The following is a 16,089-nucleotide window of genomic DNA, read 5'->3' on the forward strand; positions in this document are numbered from 1 at the left end:
GATGATTATTATTTATGCCTTACATACTCGGTACAATGTTCGTACGACGTCCAGTTTTTCTTTGGACGCTATGTTCGTACCCACGGGTGAAACAGGGAGGCGATCAGTTCGTAGGAGCTATTAGCTGATTTGAGAGCACTCCATTTTCCGAAGGTGCCATTGATTATTCTTTTGGTATATATGTATATGTATGTTTTGGGCACGACTGGGTCTTGTCCCGTCTATATGTCTAGTACTCTAGTAGAGGCTCGTAGATGCGCAGCTGTGGGTAGTATGGTCTCACAAGTTTCTCATTGTATATTCATGTATCTACTATTTTGATAGCCGAAGGGCTTATGTGTATAAAGTAAATATGTCTCAAATGAAGTAGTATTTCTATGATTATGAGCATAAGGATATGAACGAGAGCAGATGAGTAATAGAATGAGTGGTGCTCGGTGGTTAGCCCCGGGTGCCCGTCATGGCCCTAGTCGGGTCGTGACGGGGGAGGGTGCGGGCAAGGGGGGGGTAGGGTGAGGGGTGGGGTGGGGGTTGGGGGGGTGCAAAAAAAAAAAAAAATGTCAAACCTTTTTTTTCAAAAATATTAATTTTTTTGTTGGGGGGTGGGGGTGGGGGTAGGGGGTAGGGGTGCGGGAGTGGGTGCGGGGTGGCGTGGGGGTGAAAAAAAAAAAAAATTTTGTGGTGGGGTGCGGGGCGGGGGGGGGGGGGGCAAAAAACCAAAATAATGTCAAAACTTTTTTTCCAAAAAAAATTATTTTTTGGGCTGGGGTGGGGGGATGGGGTGGTGGGTGGGGGTGGGGTTGGGTGGCGTGGGTTGGGGGTTGGGAGTGGTTGGGGTTTGGTGGTTGGTGGAATGAACTTGTGAACTTGTTTTCCCTACTTTTATTTGGGAAGTCATTTTCCCCAATTTTGAGAAAAATGTTTTCCAAAATTTTTGACCAAACGAACATGAGAAAATTGGAAAACATTTTCTGGAAAATGTTTTCCTATATACCGAACACACCCTTAATAAATAAATAAGCTATATAGAAGATTGAATTTTTTAGTCTATGACATTTGATTTTTCGAAAAAAGTTTTCTGATCCTCTGATTTTTCTCCTTAGAACAACCAACTCAGGGGCATTACAACTTTTTCTTGAATTAATGGACTAAATTTGTTGGTTGCACTTGATCACGAATGCGAAGCCGTACTTTGATCACAAATGTAGACAAAACTTTTGAGGTATCTAGGAAGACTTCTTAATATTCAAAAGACTTAGAGATCACAAACGAAGAGGAAAATATTCTCGATGTATGTCTTTTTTCTGATGAGACTCTTATTTGAAGCTGTAGGGAAGAGAATTTGTGATGAATATAACATTTCAATTTGATTATATTGGTTAACTTGAATCGTTAAAACTATCACAAAAGCTATGAGATCAGTTTGTATATAAGAAGTTAAACCGTATCATTGGAACACTGCTTGATGATATTTGATCTTTATATTCACGTGAGCATATCATGTCACTTACGCACGTGGCATGCTTTGACACATGATGTTCGTTCGGTTAATGGAGCGAACTCATTATTTTACTTTAATTCATGCATAATTATTTTTATGAATTTAATAATAAAATTTAAAGTGAGGTGTTTAGCATTAAGTTATTGGGAGAAAATCGATATGATTACGAGTAGTAGGTTCGTTTTTGGTTTTAAAAAAATAGTAGTTTTTTCCCAAAAGTATTTTTTTTTTTAAAAAAGAAGTTTTGATAAATATTTGCAAAACACTAATTCTTGCTAAAAGCGTGTTTTTTAAATTGATTAATCGAACACAAATTAATTGTTGCCCGCTAAAACTATTTTTATTTTTTTTAAAAAAAAACACCTTAACGTAAAAATATTTTTCAAAACAAGTTGATCTTAGAAGCTTGACTAAACATGTTAATATTAACGTGAATCGGCTTACTGTGATTTGGTATTGCGGAGAGTTGGTTTAGCCGCAATCAGGGGGATAGAGAGGGCCTCAGTCGTCAGTCATGTGACTGCTACTTTCGTTTCTTTAAATGTTGGTGATTATTATGTTCCAAGTTGCGACAGGTGACTTCAAGTGCATGATCACTGCACATAGTGCATGGTTAGGAAGTTTGAGGTAGATATTTCATCAATAAAATAATAATAATAACCACTAAAATGTTGGTAATTTTTATATTTCATCTTGTCATTTTCAGGTGACTCACCTCATCACGTGCCGATCACTTTCCATAAATTATCAAACTAGCCTCTGTAAATTATAAAATTTATATATATTTAAAAGGTTGAGTAACAAAATATGCAAATGAGTGCCATGAAGGGGTACAGTTGCTAATTAGTAATCTGTCTTTATCACCGCGTGTTGGGTATGTATTCAACTTTAATTAGACATTTCCTCTTTAAGATGGTTATTCCTCTTTCTTTACATGAAAGCCGAATTATATTGTTGATATGTGTAGTATTAGATTTTAATTATCTCATTTATGTTACTTTTAGTTATATCATTTAAGAGATAATATCTCAGATGATAGCTCAACTATGACCAGTTCACTCAGAAAACCACTCAATTTTGTTTTCTAACCAGAAAGTCACTTAACTATGGCTAGTTTACTCAGAAAGTCACTCCACTTTATTTTTTAACCAGAAAACCACTTAATTATTAGTGTTTCACCTACAAAGTCACCCAACCTATTTAAGTGATATTTTAATTAAACTTTGTTAACATGAAAATTTTATTTAAAGCCAAAATTGTAAATAATAAATTTATACCCATTTTAATTATTTTATTGACCCGCCCCATTTGATCCAACCCACTAAAAATATATTGACGTAGATGGCTTAGAGAACTATTTTACTGCTACGAACTTGCACGTCAATTTGTCGACTGCTTTACCTGAAGCGTTTGTACACGTTGTGTTTGTAAATTGAAGACACATAGAGTGAGTGGAGTAGTTCTTATTTTATTACTCCCTCTGTCCCAATTGTAACACTTTCACTTTTCGAGACTCAAACTGTATGAACTTTGACCAACATTTTAAGATGTATTTTTTTACCAACTTGATACAACCAAGAATAATGTAACTAGTAGCCATAGCCTTGATGATCGAGTTGCTCGAGCCTTAGCAGTCAAACCTTTTAGCTTTCCACGTTTTCTATTTCTAAACAACTTCAACTCCATTCTCAGCCAACTTCTGATAAATGAAAAAGGAAAATATAATGGATAAAACATACTATGTTTTCGTACGCAAGATAGAAAAATAAAACCTATTTTTTGCTTGAAAGAAACCTGAACTAAATTAAACTCATATCACTTTGAAAGCAGAAACAAAAATATCCACCAACCCCCACCCCACCCCTTAGTGGTCCAAATGGAGATCAGAATTAAAATCATATGGCGGAGTTAAAAAAAATCACTAGGTCTGAGTAACGGAACCAGAATTTGCACTAAGGGGATTCAAATGTAAAAGGTAAACATTCGAAGAAGATAAGGGGATTCAACATCTATTATATATACATCAAAAATATAATGTTGACCTTATATATAGTATAATTTTTTGATCGAGGGTGCTCTTCCGGTATCCAAGCTCCGCACATCCCTGGTCAGACGTAGCAGGTAACCGATGGCAATGGCAGAGCCACAGGCAGATGAAGATATAAAGGTACCTAAATAGAATAATTAACATCTTACATATATGAATTTTTTAATTCCTTTGACACAAGAGAAGTGACCGGTTCAAATCCCAAGTATGACATTTTTCTTTTTCTTGAATCCTCTTAATTATCACGATTCATGGTTCCGCTACAGATAGTAGATATAATCGGTGAAATAACTAGCCCAGACACCACAATCAGTCAAAATTAAAAAAGACAAAGGACCTGCCTCGCATATAAAAAGTCTAGTGCATGTCAAAGAGAGAATTGCCTTGATTCTGTAGATAATAGTGAAGAGGGATTATTGTGTATAGTGGGTAGTAATTTGTTATAACAAATTAAAGGAGTTTTGGGTGTTCATAATTCAAAATAGGATAGTTGTGATGTTATAGACATGTAATGCTACTAAACTTCTTTTCATGTTAATCTTTTGCTCATTTCAAATTTTAAAAAGACAAATTTGTGTTAAATAAAAAAGACCAACCAAGGATTTTTGCACGCAAAGATTAATTTTTTTTTTTTTAAAGCTCCTTCGGAAGATTAGAAATTTTAGTATTTGGTTGATGAGAAATATGACTTCTCCTCGATATATATTTTTTTACCAAGATTATATTTCAAATGCTCTATATGTTCATCCAACTAAAAGTGAAAAGTGTTTACCAACATCGTACATACTTTAATACCACTAAAAATATATTGACGTAGATGGCTTGGAGAACTATTTTACTGCTACGAACTTGCACGTCAATTTGTCGACTGCTTTACCTGAAGCGTTTGTACACGTTGTGTTTGTACTCCCTTTGGCTTGGAGAACTATTTTACTGCTACGAACTTGCACGTCAATTTGTCGACTGCTTTACCTGAAGCGTTTGTACACGTTGTGTTTGTACTCCCTTTGTCCCAATTGTAACACTTTCACTTTTCGAGACTCAAACTGTATGAACTTTGACTAACATTTTAAGATGTATTTTTTTACCAACTTGATATGAGAAGAATTGCAATATATAGTACTTTTCATCTTCAAATACATAAATTTTAATATTAAAATATTGAGTTAATCTAATCTGATTTAGCTTCAAAGTTTAATCAAATTGACTCTCGAAAAATGAAAAGTGCCACATAAATTGAAACGGAGGAGTAATAAAATTGTAGTCTTTCGTTTGTAAAGAATATAATAAAATGGAAAAAAGATATATTGGTAACAAATTTTGTTTCTGATCAAGTGGAGCGAGTGAATAAAATGATTAAAATGCGTATCTTTTTATTCCTTAAAAAATTGGCTTTAAATAAAGATTTCATATCAACAAAATTAATTAATAGTTGAGTGATTTTCTAGTTAGAAAACAAAGTTGAGTGACTTTCTGAGTGAACTAGCCATAGCTGAGTGACCATCTGAGATATTACCTCAATAAGTGCATGACATTCATTAAAAATACAACACTTGAATCCTATAATCTAAATGGATTGACAATGTAACTGAACAGTTGATTATGACATAGCACAAGAATTATGCATATCAATATAAACAAAACCGATATATATTTCAACTCCCCCAAGCAATAAGAGAAAAATCGTATTTGAAGAAATAGATCAAATAGGCAACGCCTGTTACTACTGAAGATCGATGAGAAAATTTCATTGTCTCGTGACATGGTTTACACAAAAATCTTGTAAAATCATTATACTTATAAGCCAAGAAGTACGGTTAAAAATCATGTGGCGTATTTGTCTAATTACATGAATCTCTCGAAATGACAAACTTACCATTAACAACATAATAATATACTCCCTCCATTTACTTTTATTTGTTCAGTATTTTAATAATACATTTTCACTTTTATTTATCACTTTAAGCAACTTTAAAAATTTGGCCAAACAGATTCTTATTTTGAAGCTCCACTTGTTTTAACACATTGCAAACTACCCTCTTTTTAATAATAATATAGATATAGATATATAGATTAAATAATGGCGGTGCATGTCATAATAGTCGAACCAAATATTTTGTTAACAGGCATTTAAAAGGATAATATCACCTAAAATAAGCCTTGAGTTGGAAATGTATCACGAGTGAAAATCAGTCCACATTCACTCCTTTCGCTTCTCAGTTGGACCAAAATTAAAGGTAGAATATTCCTTAAATAAAACTTTTAAGGCTGCCATTTCGAAATATACGCTTCAATCACTCTTTCACCTTGCAAAGCGCAAAATTGAATAAAACTTTGAGAGTTGCTAAATGGCCACACCAATTTAACTTAAATTTGGCCACACTTAGGTAAAAATCACCATAACCTTTATGTATAATTTTAAATTAAGATAAACTTTAAGAAAAAAAGATAGAAATGACATTAAGTAAGTAGAAATTATTAAATTTGTCCTAAATAATCATATGAATTTACCTCATTTGGGTCATTGTGGCCAAAATAGTGTGGCCAAAAGACCTTATTGTAAAAGTTTTACTATAGAAACATATATTAAACAATTAGATATTTGGTATTGCATTAATCAATTAAATTTTAGTCATTAATTTTCATTGGAGATACCATTTTTTCTGGCCACAAAAGAGAAGAAGAAGAAGATGAAAAGAAAAGAAAGTGGATCGGGTCGAATTAAATGGGTGGGTTTTTAAAAAATTCGGATATTTAAAAATGGGGGTGGCTATTTGAATATGGCTTGACAAGTGTCCTCCGTCAAAACTAATGGCAAATTTGTGTCAAAGTATATATAACATGTTCAAGATTTGATGCTAAAAACCCTTTGAAATTCCATATGGACAAATGTTTTCCATTATGATATGCTACCATTAAGGCTAATTCTGTATCAAAGCCAATAAATACATTAGAATAAGGCTAATTCTGTATCAAAGCCAATAAATACATTAGAATAAGGCTAATTCTGTATCAAAGCCAATAAATACATTAGAATAAGGCTAATTCTGTATCAAAGCCAATAAAAACATTAGAAATAGTCCTTTTATTTTTGAGATATTAGATAAAAATATTATTTTTCTAACAATATGTACTATACAGTATTTTTGATGGATCACTGTCTGACAAAGACAGGAAGAAGTTGGTCCTCAGGAGTAACTAATCTTTCCATCATTGTCGTCAGATAAACGTCCGCAGGGAGAATCCATGTTATCCAAAAGGCACTATCACCGTAACGTCGTTCACATTTTTTATAGAACCAATAAAATATTTTCCCTGTAGGTACAAGTAGGAAGCAGAGATAGACCAGAATTCTAACCGACCAGGGAAACAGCAGTGACGCGGTAGCGGCCGTGGAAAGTGAACCACAATTTTCTGCATCAAGTGGGATGACATGGTGATATGCTACATAAAATCTTGGATAGTTAATTTTGATGTATAGCAAGAACCAGCAGAGACCCAACGAGTATAGAGCCATAGAAACTGTTGTTGGATGTGTTTGGAACAGGGATTCCGCTTGTGTTTTTAGCTGCAGCAATGAGACGACCAAAGCAAGAAATGTCGCCAGAAAAATGATCAGACGATCATCCATAACTAGTTGCGCTTTCAGCTCGCTAAACCTACACATCGAAGCAAGAATCTTCAGGACATAGGAAAATACAAGATCTAGACATTGGATTTAGGATTTGAACTTTATGAGTTATCATAAATTTCAAATTTAAAAAATAAAAATAAAAAATTATTATGCTCATTCAAAAAAACCAACAAAGCTTAAGCAGGTTCCAATAAATATATTTTTACATATTTAACAGATCTCTTAATATAAAATACAAAGTAAGCATAAAAGTTACTCCCTCCGTCCCAAAAAGATTGTCTTACTTTCTTTCTTAATTTATCCCCCCAAAAAATAAACACATTTTTATAGTTAGAAACAATTTAACTTGATGAGATGATTTACAACCACACAAATATCTGAGACTTTTTCTGAACCACCCATTTCAAAAGCCTTCCTTTATGATCCACCCCCGGATCTAGTAAGCCCCAATAGCCTTGACAAAGTTTTAAAAATAGCTCACCTTGAAAGTGTTTTTGTGAGAAATATTTTTCATACAAGTACTTTTGGAGGTAGCTAGCAGTTTGTGTTTAGGTAAAACTTTGATAATATTAGAGCAGTAATTTGTGCTTAATCAAAATTTTAAAAGTGTCTCGAGGAAAAATTACTTTTTCTGAAAAATAACTTTTGTTGCCACAAAACATATATTTCGGTTCTCAAAGTTTGGCCAAACAAGAATTTTTTTGAAAAACAAACAAGAAGCATCATTTTTTACTTCCCCAAAAACGTAGGCCAAACGTTCTGAGGAAAAACAAAAGATTGAACTGAATATCAGAGAACAAGAAGGGGTATCTAGAGAGCAAAGCCACTCCATTGATACCTTTGATTGGAAGTGTGTTAAATTTTTCAAGCTTAGATAGATGAATAAATTTAGGTAATTTATAGAGAGATGTATTAGGTGACAGAGCTAGTATTGAAAGTTTTATTTGTCTAACCACCTAATAATTTAGGTGGTACAAAGTAAAAATATTGCGAAATTCTTGTTGAAAATAAAGCCCGAACCACCCCCCCCCCCCCCCGCCTCTCCCACACCCACCCACTTCTTTTTATTTTTATTTCCCCCCTTATTATCTGTTTTTATTATGAACCGTTAATTTTATTGGTAAATCTAAGAAACCCCCACACGACAATTACAAAGTGTGAGATTGCTTTGTCGGTGAACGCATGCCTTGAGGTAGAATTTTGAAACACAAAACTGATTCAACTATATGACCAATAATAATAATGGTCATAACAACTTTATCCTATATTATTATTAATTATAGTTTCATGACGACCCATTCCTTAGTAGTCACTTTATATGGCATGGGTACGAGAGGAATATTAGAGGCTTAGATCACTTTACTTGATACTTCTTCAAGATTCTTTTATTTATTTAATTTAAGTGGACGGATTAGGATTTAAATTTCATGGGTTCAATCTTAAATTTTTAGTATTGAATACATTATAATTTTAAAGTTATGGATTCATATCTACAATTTATTACCATTTTAATAATTTTTTACATATAAAGTATGCTTCTCGTTGAAAGTTTGGGGTTCAATTGAGCCACCACTTACGATACTAGATACGCCCTTTGGGCCAATAACTAGTTAAATTGCAGTGATCAGCGTATATAGTTAAGTCCATAAAAGAATAAATTACTAACCAAATTTGGAAAGGCATCTTGCAAACTACCCAGACTTCTATCTCCCCCATAAGTATCTCCAGCAGCAATATAAATTTGGGGGTTAGGATGAATATTCAAATCCTTCAATATTAATGCAGTTTCTTCAGGAGTGAAAGGACAAGATCCAGCCAATACACAAATTTTTTAACAAAAAACTAGATAAGAACTCGCAATTATAAAAATACAATAAGTTCAGTGATAGATACACAAAGTTAGTTTCTCTTTAAAGCTATATATAAAAAGAGTTTCTCCTTTATATATAGAAAGTGCAAAGAAAACTTTATACTATAAGGTTATCTTAAAAATATTGTAATTGTCAATTAAAAACACTCAAATCTGTAATCATATCTATGTATATATAATTGCGGGACATAGACCCGCTGACATGACAGCCTAAAAATCTAGCATTTGCATTTATGTTTATTCTCAATTTTTTGCCTTTATTGTATTAGTTAATTAAGTAGGGAAAAAAAACGACATATCCTTTCTGAATAGTTCTGTCCATTTTCTAAACGTCGGCTCCCAAAAAATTGCTTTTCTATCTCCTTATAGTTACTATTGAATTAATCCCCATCTCTTCCTACACCACATTCCCTCCCTTTCCTCCATTCAATCTCATTTCTTTTTAACTTTCATACCAATCCATTTTAACACCGATTACTTCTGCTATTGTGTAATTTCTTTGCCTATATGCTTCCATTTCCGTTGTTGTTTACTGAGAATAAATACAGAATTTTTTTGCTTATTTATATTTACATTCATATTCATCCATTTCTAATGACGATGACTCCTAATATTGTAGAGTTCCTTTGCCTATACACTGCTATTTCCTTTGTCATTTACTGAGAATCAATATAGAATTTCTTGCTCTTTATTTAACCTAATTAATAATTATTATTTTTTAATTATTTTTAGCAATACTTTGAATTTAAATTGGTATCACTATGTTGTTGTTTCAGACATGCTTTTGGAGAAGCAGTAGGTTTTTTAACGTGCTTAGAATTCGAATAATATAGGTAACAAAGTTGATGAATTACATTCGTAGTTTAATTCTCTCATTTGCGGTCATTGACACTCATTGTTTACATAATTTTTTTCGTACACGTATTCTTATATTTCGATTTTTAAAGGTTTCATTTTTGGGTATGATTCTGCTTTTTTCACTATGTTATTGTTTCAGATAGGGGTGTACATGGACCGGGTTGGTTCGGATTTTTTAAACACCAAACCAAACCAATTGCGGCGGGTTTTAAAATTTATACACCAAACCAAACCAATAAAATTCGGGTTTTTCAACCTCGGGTTTTCTCGGGTTGTTCGGGTTGTTCGGTTTTCTCGGATTTTTCGGGGTTTTTTCGGAATAATCTTGATACAAAACATATAACTTTTACTTTAAATATTTCTTTAGTCCTAGTAAGATACAATTATATAATTAAGGTGTTTCTTAAGAAAATAACACAAAATGTGAGAAGAGTGATGACATTGTATTAAAATATTCAACAAAAGCTAATATAATCGGTTAAAATAAATATTGCTAATTAACAAGCCATAAAAGAAAATGACCATAATCTAAAAATACTAAGTCATGCTAAAATAAGTATTAATTATATGACAAAGAAAAAAAAACTTAAGTTATGTATTTTTACTCTCTAAATCAGTTATGCAAAACTAAAGAATAGATATCCAACATTATTGTCATTTCTAGTGGTAAATTAAATTTCTTTTGTTAGGATTAGTGTTGAGTTGGTTTTGGTTTGGACTTTATTTGAGTTACTAAAATCCATAGGATATAAAACTTATTGACATTCAAAATTCTAAGTTTAAGCTTGAATAATATGATAATAGATAAAAAAATTACGAAAAAATTTAAGAAATATTTATAAATTACTTTAAAAATAAATATTTTTATGTATAAAATATTTTAAAAATTGAATACATGTAATGTCGGGTTAGTTTGGTTCGGTTTGACTTTTTTTAGTTAAAACCAAACCAAACCAATTATGGTCGGGTTTTTTTTTCCAACACCAAACCAAGTCAAACAAAACCACTAGTCGGGTTTTTTTCTCGGTTTGACTCGGTTTATCGAATTGGTGCGGTTTGTCGGTTTACTTTGTACACCCCTAGTTTCAGAAATGCTTTTGGGGAAGCAATAGGTTTTTTAACGTGCTTAGAATTCCAATAATAAAGGTAACAAAGTTGATGGATTGCATTCGTAGTTTAATTCTTTCCTTTGCGGACATTGGCACTATTTTTTTCCGTACATGTATTCTTATATTTCGATTTTTATCGGTTTCATTTTTGGGTATGATTCTACTTTTTTCACTATGTTGTTGTTTCAGACATGCTTTTTGGGAAGCAATAGGTTTTTGAACGTGCTTAGAATTTCCAATAATAAAGGTAACAAAGTTGATGAATTACATTTGTAGTTTAATTCTCTCCTTTGCGGTCATTGACACAATTGTTTACATAATTTTTTTTGTACATTTATTCTTATGTTTCGATTTTTAACGTTTTCATTTTTTGGTAGGATTCTGCTTTTTTTTCCAATTTTTTTTCTCTCTTCATTTTATTTTATTATTTACAGGAATGATAACAGGAACTAATGAAGGAAAATAACATCTTTTTTATTTCTTGAATTTGCGAAAGCATGAGAATTTTGCAAAATAAATTAAGGAAAACTCAAAATTTGATTGGCGTTGAGAGGAAAGTAAGGTAAAGTGGAGAGATTTTTATTTTTTTATTTTTTTTAAGTTTGAAATTTTGATAAAGAGAAAAAGGCATGATGTATAGGGAGGTAATTTTTTTTATCTGATACTTTGATAAACATTTGAAGAAATGCACTTTCGTTTTTACATGTACCTATGCAAGGTCTATTAATTTTGAATATATATTTTTCAATGGGTTTATGAAGACACAAGAGTAACAAAGTTAGAATAAAATTCAAGGAATGTGTGTAACATTGACAATATTTCTGAAAAGAAAACTATACGTTATCTTCTTAATGGCCTTAAGAAGTTTATTGTGCATAATAGAAGTGACATTGATTGATATTTATATTAATTTTAATTAGAATTAATAGGTAAAATGACCGTCACATATTCGCTTCTCAACTATGCCACCATTGAGTAACTACAAAAGTAATGCCTTAATCCATATTTGGTTTTCTGTCTTAATCATTTTTTCCTTATAATTTATTTTAAGATTTTTTTTATGTATAACTTACTTATATATTTTTATTTTTTGTTATGTTTTTTATATTTATGATAATTTAATCTCCTATGTGTCTTCTAAATTTATAAAAGACCATTTCATAAATTTGTTGAAGGTGTATAGTGTATGCTGCAAAGTGGAAGAATTCATATCTGGGACAAATTCTACAATCAAAGACAATAGAAGATAAAGAAAATGATTAAAGAGTAATATTTTTATATCATTCATTATCTTTCAATTTAAATTGAAGTATCCTCAACATTTATAATTTTTACGAGAATCTGCCTTTTGTTACTTTTAAAATATTAACTTTAAGTTGAAGCATACTAAACATTTCTAATTTTTACAACAATATACCTTTTATTATTTTTAATATTCAAATATTGGAGACGGATTTTCGCAAGTTCAATAAGGTAATTCATGATCGCGCGAAGCGCGGGCATATTTACTAGTATATATATAAAAGCAAGGCAGAGAAAATTCGTTTAATTTTCAATGTTTAGAAGTGAAACTATATATTAACCTTTCAGAAAGGTGTTATAATCAATTTAAAATTACTATATTTTATTTTAACAGTGTGTTTACTTTTTTATCATTGTATCGGATGTTGCAAATTATATTGCAGTTATATGTGTAATTAATTTCTAAATGCTGGAAAATTCTTATGCATAAAATTTGGTTATATTTTCCCCGGATCCGTATCACCATCCTTTAGATCATGACTTCACAAATAGAATTTATATCTTCTATATTACTTATTTGATTTGGTTTTTCTTATAACATTTATTTATAAGAATGATTATTTAGTCATATTTTGATTTATTTTTTAATGAGAATTAACTAGTCTTGAAAATAAGGCAGGTTGCTATAACAAGTTAATATGAACCGATGTGTAGAAATTGTTTGTGGCTTCGGCACAGAAAAAAGGTTTAACTTCTATACACTAACAATGTAAATAAACTTTTACATATCATCAAGTCACACACTATCATTAATCTTTATGCACTGATGCTAAAATGTAATTTACATGTAAATCTTTATGACGAGTATTAGTTGGCAAAATGGTATAAACAAGAATTAATCATTATCATAGGTTAAACTACACGGATAGTGTAAGAAATATCTTTGTATAGTCGGTATATATAACTTAAATCATCTAATGCATATGGAATACATGTGACAAATACACGAAATTTATACTATCAATACATATAAATTACATTCAGAATAACGTTTATTCAGTGTGAAAGAGAGACTCACTCTTTTGAGATAGCACACCATCGTTGACCAACCACCCGGAGAAAAGGAAAGGACAATATTCCTTCTTCACATCATCTTTTAGACTTGAATGGATAGATACATACTCTCTACCTGCCATTTTATTTTGTGTATATGTAGTGATAAATTTTTCATAATGCCAACTTGATATCTCATTGAATTTATGAAATAATCAAATAGGAAATATATAGTACAGGAAAATATGTTGAGGAATCGATTATTTTTTATGACAAGGAATCGATTCTTCACCTTTCATTTTCTTGTATAAGTGCAAAAGTAATCCCTTTATTATTCGAACCTAATCTTTCAATGAATCTATGAAATAATCCACATCAAAAACGTCTTCTAATTCACTGCAATGAAAATTAAACATGAATATTCAATAATCTTATTCTTTCTAATAGAGACAAACTGATATATAAGTATCAAAATGATCAAAATAACCAATATGATTCAAGTAGAAATAGTTTGTGTTTTGTGAAGTGCCATCAAATTTTGGAACTACAAGTGTTGCATTCATATACCTCGCAATCACAACCATGTCACGTATCTACAAACCATAAAGATATTAGCAGATAACAAAATAAACGTTTGCATAAGCTTGCTCGTATTACTAATCTTAAACTCGAATAAATTACTGAGGAAATTATAATAATATACTAATCAACATAAAACTAATCAATTCATGGTGAATCTTTATTATACGCGCATGCATGTCATAAAACATAGTAGCAGTTTGAAACTCATTGCACTTGTTAAAGAAGGGAAAAGAGGTCAGTTACTCCTGCTCTCATTTGATTGAGTACACCATTTGTAGAGATCATTAAATATCCATAACTGTTGTATTCTCCTGAGGGAAATTTAAGCTAAGTACATATAAAGCAAATAAATAATACTCCTATAATAATGAATTCAACTCTGCATAACTTTTTTTTGAAAAATCATTTCAGGTAACTATTCATAATCAGTGGAATTAATAACTAGAAAAATAAAGACAATTAATTTTCTACAACATGTTAAATATACTGAAAAATTCATGACGCAAGTGAATATAAGTTAAATCTAATAGTAGACTATGCGGTAAAACGTTATGTATTATATTGTGTCCCTTCATTTTTTTCCCCTTTTGTTAAGTATTTCTTCAATGCAAAGGCCTGAACTCTTTGCCTTTATCTTCTCCAATAAATTTGCAGTAACATTAACGCGTAAACTAAAGTAATGTGAAAACTTTGAAAAAAAGTAAATAAACTTTAGTGTACTTACTTTTGGGATGTAAACTTGTACCATAATAAGGATGATCTTTTGAGCTTGAAACTTCATGTTTCCATGTATGAACAAACATTATCAATTTCACTATGCTGAATACAACCAAGAATAATGTAACTAGTAGCTATAGCCTTGATGATCTAGTTGCTCGAGCCTTAGAAGTCAAACCTTTTAGCTTTCCACGTTTTCTATTTCTAAACAACTTCAACTCCATTCTCAGCCAACTTCTGATAAATAAAAAAGGAAAATATAATGGATAAAACATACTATGTTTTCGTACGCAAGATAGAAAAATAAAACCTATTTTTTGCTTGAAAGAAACCTGAACTAAATTAAACTCATATCACTTTGAAAGCAGAAACAAAAATATCCACCAACCCCCACCCCACCCCCTTAGTGGTCCAAATGGAGATCAGAATTAAAATCATATGGCGGAGTTAAAAAAAAATCACTAGGTCTGAGTAACGGAGCCAGAATTTGCACTAAGGGGATTCAAATGTAAAAGGTAAACATTCGAAGAAGATAAGGGGATTCAACATCTATTATGTATACATCAAAAATATAATGTTGACCTTATATATAGTATAATTTTTTGATCGAGGGTGCTCTTCCGGTATCCAAGCTCCGCACATCCCTGGTCAGACGTAGCAGGTAACCGATGGCAATGGCGGAGCCACAGGCGGATGAAGATATAAAAGTACCTAAATAGAATAATTAACATCTTACATATATGAATTTTTTAATTCCTTTAACACAAGAGAAGTGACCGGTTCAAATCCCAAGTATGACATTTTTCTTTTTCTTGAATCCTCTTAATTATCACGATTCATGGTTCCGCTACAGATAGTAGATATAATCGGTGAAATATTTTTACACCACAATCAGTCAAAATTAAAAAAGACAAAGGACCTGCCTCGCATATAAAAAGTCTAGTGCATGTCAAGAGAGAATTGCCTTGATTCTGTAGATAATAGTGAAGAGGGATTATTGTGTATAGTGGGTAGTAATTTGTTATAACAAATTAAAGGAGTTTTGGGTGTTCATAATTCAAAATAGGATAGTTGTGATGTTATAGACATGTAATGCTACTAAACTTCTTTTCATGTTAATCTTTTGCTCATTTCAAATTTTAAAAGACAAATTTGTGTTAAATAAAAAAGACCAACCAAGGATTTTTGCACGCAAAGGTTATTTTTTTTGTTTTGTTTTTAAAGCTCTTTCAGAAGATTAGAAATTTTAGTATTTGGTTGGTGAGAAATATGACTTCTCCACGATATATTTTTTATCAAGATTATATTTCAAATGCTCTATATGTTCATCCAACTAAAAGTGAGAAGTGTTTACAAACATCGTACATACTTTAATTCCATTCTGGTTTGTGTAATACAAATTTGTTCCTTATTTCTTTCATTTGTAGTGAGAAGCGTACGATTTTCTTGATTAATCTATCCTTTCTACACCATCTT

The sequence above is a fragment of the Lycium ferocissimum genome, chromosome 8, assembly GCF_029784015.1.
Source record: "Lycium ferocissimum isolate CSIRO_LF1 chromosome 8, AGI_CSIRO_Lferr_CH_V1, whole genome shotgun sequence".
Taxonomy (NCBI): domain Eukaryota; kingdom Viridiplantae; phylum Streptophyta; class Magnoliopsida; order Solanales; family Solanaceae; genus Lycium; species Lycium ferocissimum.